Source organism: Pogona vitticeps, chromosome 3 (assembly GCF_051106095.1).
Source record: "Pogona vitticeps strain Pit_001003342236 chromosome 3, PviZW2.1, whole genome shotgun sequence".
Lineage (NCBI taxonomy): Eukaryota > Metazoa > Chordata > Lepidosauria > Squamata > Agamidae > Pogona > Pogona vitticeps.
This window is the reverse complement of record NC_135785.1, coordinates 160,774,745-160,778,237: the sequence shown is the minus strand read 5'-3', so window position 1 is coordinate 160,778,237 and position 3,493 is coordinate 160,774,745. Positions and strand designations below refer to the sequence as shown.

The window sequence follows — 3,493 nt, the reverse complement described above, 5'->3', positions numbered from 1 at the left end:
CACTGTCCATCCATCTCGTCCTCTGTCATCCCCTTCTCCTCTTGCCCTCACACTTTCCCAACATCAGCGTCTTTTCCAGGGAATATTTCTACTAACAGTTGCTAAAACACAACTAAAAACATGTGCTCACAGAGAATAAGACAATGAACTACTTTTGAAATACCGGTGTTAACAAGCTACTCTCACACCTAAGTGACATGTTCAAAACTGTGGTAGATGCAGAGCATCGGAGAGTCTTTATTCTAGAAACATGAGACTGCAATAGAAAAGGACAACTGCAAGATATCTGAAATGGGGATTATTCAGAAAAGGCATACGTTTAATGATAAGTCAAAACAATTCACAGTACCTCTCGCAGACCAGCTCCTAGAAGTCTCTTGCACAAGGGAGAGGTGTTCTCTTTTAAATAGTTTACCACCAGTGGACCTGTGAGTGATCGATCCGAAAGCTTTCAGTTAGGATCGTAAGGGAAAGAAAACATCTGGAGACTTCCTGAATAGAACATGGGTCCCAGCTAACTGTAAATGACCATGAAGGGAAAATATCTCAGTAGCCAATATTTTTCTCTGCTGGTATCAAATGAAATTCATTTGGTATCAGCTGGAGTTTCTGTAGTGCTAATGGAAGTTATTTTCAGTCATCACATCAGTCCATAAGTATACAAAGGCAGCAATTTTGCTAGTAATCTGGAGATCAGTTGGGATGCAGGGGGTATGTTTTAGGCTGTTTTCTGCAGTGACAAGCCTTTATTTTAATACATGTAGTACATCATAAATAAAAAAAAAGATTGCAAAAAGGACATTGAGCTAGGGTGAAGATTAGGGCTGGGAACATTACACAGTGGGAACATCTGAACTCCTAAACACTAGGAATGCCCAGAAAACCCAGTGCTTAATGGAGAAGAACTACAGTATGTCTGAAAACTAATTTTATGCCATAGATGTTCCTTTAAAGCTTTAGATATGATGGATGACTGAGCTGAAATGAATCAGGGGAGAGGGATGAAATCCTCAAGTCAATTCTCCTAACTCAGATCTGGTTACAAAAAGAATTCTGATTCCAACCCCCCAGCAGTTCCAGTAAAAAAAAAAAATCCTAGTGGATTTAGGGATTTTTGAGGGGGAAAACAAGGTATTAGTCTGAATCTACACAATCCTGCTGCCAAAAGACATAAAACAGGCTTACCAACAGCTAACAGAGACTATGAAAAGTTCAGAGGAAAATATCTCCAAATGGTGAATGATGGAGACCCAAAAATGCTTCTTTAGCCACTGTTGGACACAATGCTTTGGACACATGGACACATGGACAGACTGGGCTTAAGTATGACTGGGTTGATAGGAGCACAGTTTCCCATGGCCTCCTCCTATGGCCTGGCAGCCCTGCTGACACCCTGGAAATGCTACCAAAAGGGTGAACTGGGGAGTGCGTATGTGATCCCCAAAATCAGATGGAGGTATCTTAGGTGAGTATAGCTTTTTCATCCACAGAAGGCAGTGCCAAGGTCCAACACCAAATCAAGATGAGATGGATTCTTGGCCTGATTCAGCATGGTCGTTTATATGTCCTTAATACATAAGTGGAAAACCAAATATGAGGTGGAACTGTCTCCCTAAAGGAAGTCACAGACTTGAGTTTACAAGAGTTCAGCAGGGTAGTTGGGGACGGGACATTCTGGAGATCACTCATTCACCGTAAGTCAAAGGCACTTGACAGCACATACGAAGAACAACTTCTCAGCGTCCTTTGAAGCTGATGTTCAAAGGCAACACTTGCAATTATGAAAACATCATAAATAAATTGCAGCTATTCTGGCCTTTGTTATTATTTATTGTTTGTTATTATTATGACGATTTGGAAACATTTGTTGAAATGTTTTATACTGAATTAAAAACAACATAAGAATATAACTGGGAGATTGGGAAAGCTGGAGAGAATCAGCTACACCTAGTTTTCACATATATTACCCATATAGAAAATGCTTTTTTTCTAATCAACAAAGAATGGAGCCTTCCCTACTGCCAATTAATATTTAAAGTGTTAATTGTTATACTGTTTCACTGTACTGAACATAAGGATGCTGCAGGTTAATTAATCTATTTAAAATATCCCCTCCCCCCCACCAGATGCCCCTGTGTTCTCTAATGTAGGAGTAATTCGAAATAATGGAACGTTCTCTCATTTTATGATTTTGCAGGCTTGCTACAACATGACCTTACCATCAGGTAAGCCATGGCAACAGCCATGCTGTTGGAAGACAGAGCTGTGTGTACTATGCAGACTATACCACCCAAGCTAGCCTGCCGCCATGAGACCTGTGGGGTGGTTCCTGTCCATTACCAATGCTGAAGCAACAGTTAGTGTTTGAAATCGGGAGAGGGGGTTCTACCATTTTTCCTTTGCCTCCAGCAGAAGATTGCTTGGGGCTGAACAGTGAAAGTAAAGAATCAAGGCTGTCTTTTGGTACTGAAGGCCATCAGCTTCTGCCTCCTCCTCCTCCTCTGTTCTTATTCTACTCCACGGGCCAGCTAACAGGGCGTTAACGCCATTCAACAAACCAAACCTATATCCATTTTCTCCTCCTCTTCTGTTGTTTACTTTCTGTTTAAAATTATTTTTGTTGAAGTTTGGAGTGCTTTAATCATCTGTTAATATTAGAACTGCACAACTGGAAAGGATCTTCGAGTCCAGGTCAAGGAAGCACAGTGGGGAATCGAACTCCCAACCTTGGTTCCGCAGCCAGATACCTAAGCTATCCATCAGTTATTGAGTTTAATTTTACCAAATTTTATGTCCCTTTTTATTTTATTTGTTTTGTGCTTATATTGTTTTACATTGATATTTATTTATTTATGGTATGTTCTTGGATAACTTAATGCAATAATAGGGTGGACAAAATATGACTTATATGCTGCATGCAATCTCCGAGGCTATTTTACCATCTCTTGTTATGTCCTACTCAGCTGAGTCCTTTTCAGAGGATGAAGATGAGAATGCCTCCTAGCTGACTGCTATAACCTAGAAACACAAGAGATTGAGGCAGTGATTGGCCCTGTCATGAGAGCAGTGTACTTTCAGAAGACAACAACAGCCTAATTAATGATGAACCTCCTGACCCCAGAGAATGCTGGCAACCCCAGGTGTTAAAACAGAGAAAGGTTCCGCCTTGACATTTTTAGTCCAGTCGTGTCCGACTCATCCCGTTTTCAAGCTGTAAAGCCAGCACTTGTCCGAAGACAGTTTCCGTTGCCATTTGGCCAGCATGACTAGGGAACGCCGTAGAGAAAACAAGGAAAGTATCATAGACATTCTCAAGGCCGCAGACCCAAAGTAAGTAATTAGAGTCTAGCAATGTATGGTTTTTGTGTTTTTGGATTCCAGTTCCCAGAACCTCCCAAGCAGCTATGTCTGGGGAATTCTGATTGTTTTTGTCCAAAACCACAAATCTGCATACCTTGATTAGAGTCAACTGAAGGGTGGAATCTCAAGCCAG

At 41.1% G+C, this 3,493-nt stretch overlaps 1 long non-coding RNA gene across 1 annotated transcript; it reads right to left on the bottom strand.

The window, feature by feature from the left end:
• Positions 1-291: 291 nt before the first annotated feature.
• LOC144588478 (uncharacterized) lies at positions 292-3,132 on the bottom strand. The gene is made up of 2 exons (XR_013544061.1): positions 2,940-3,132; positions 292-426 (listed from the first exon to the last, which is right to left on the bottom strand). It is a non-coding gene; the product is annotated as an uncharacterized LOC144588478 (long non-coding RNA).
• Between the last annotated feature and the right edge of the window lie 361 nt (positions 3,133-3,493).